Here is an 814-nt window from a genome sequence, read left to right on the forward strand (position 1 = left end):
GATGGGGTCCTGCTCTTGCTCAGGCTGGTCTTGAACTCCTGAGCTCAGGCAATCTACCCACCTAGGCCTCCCAGAGTGCTGGGATTACAGGCGTGAGCCACTGCGCCAGACCTGACATGGCTGAACCTTGAGGATGTCATGCCAAGTGAAATGAGCCCATCACAAAAGGACAAAGCATATATCATTCCACTTACACAAAGCCTAGAGTAGTCAAATTCACAGAGACAGGATAGAGCCTGCTAAGCCTGTAGGAAGGAAGGGAGAGTTGTTTAATGAACACAGAGCTTTGGTTGGGAATGTGAAAAAGTTGTGGGTCTAAATGGTGGTGCTGGTTACACAATCTTGTGAGTACACTTCAAGATGATTAAAATGATAAATATTTTCTTATGTGCATTTTCCCACAATAATAAAGAATTACAAATACCCACTATAGTCTCTGCCCACTGTATATTCTTTACAACATAGGTATATATTCCTTATGTAAAACAAGTTTTTTTAAGGGATTTAACTTTATACATTTATAGGATGTTCTCTATGTGAAAGTGGCTCTACGGGATCTTAGAAATGGAAAATTATTACACTTGATCTTAGCCAAAAGGCCAAGAAGCGATAAGAAATGGAAAATTATTGAGAAAAACTGCAAAAGCCCAACCCCAGCTTCACGTCACATACAATGAGAATGTCATGATTCCAGCAATTTCACATCCAAAATGATTCTTTTTTTTTTCTTTTTTGAAGCAGAGTCTCACTTTGTCACCCTGCATAGAGTGCTATGACATCATAGCTCACAGCAACCCCAAACTCTTGGCCTCAA

General features: G+C 40.4%; 1 non-coding gene across 1 annotated transcript; it reads right to left on the minus strand.

The window, feature by feature from the left end:
- Nucleotides 1–413: 413 nt before the first annotated feature.
- On the minus strand, nucleotides 414–611 carry LOC111727462. Its single transcript, XR_002775020.1, has one exon. It is a non-coding gene; the product is annotated as a U2 spliceosomal RNA (small nuclear RNA).
- Between the last annotated feature and the right edge of the window lie 203 nt (nucleotides 612–814).

This window comes from Otolemur garnettii, unplaced genomic scaffold (genome assembly GCF_000181295.1).
Source record: "Otolemur garnettii isolate 467f Iridium unplaced genomic scaffold, OtoGar3 scaffold00106, whole genome shotgun sequence".
Lineage (NCBI taxonomy): Eukaryota > Metazoa > Chordata > Mammalia > Primates > Galagidae > Otolemur > Otolemur garnettii.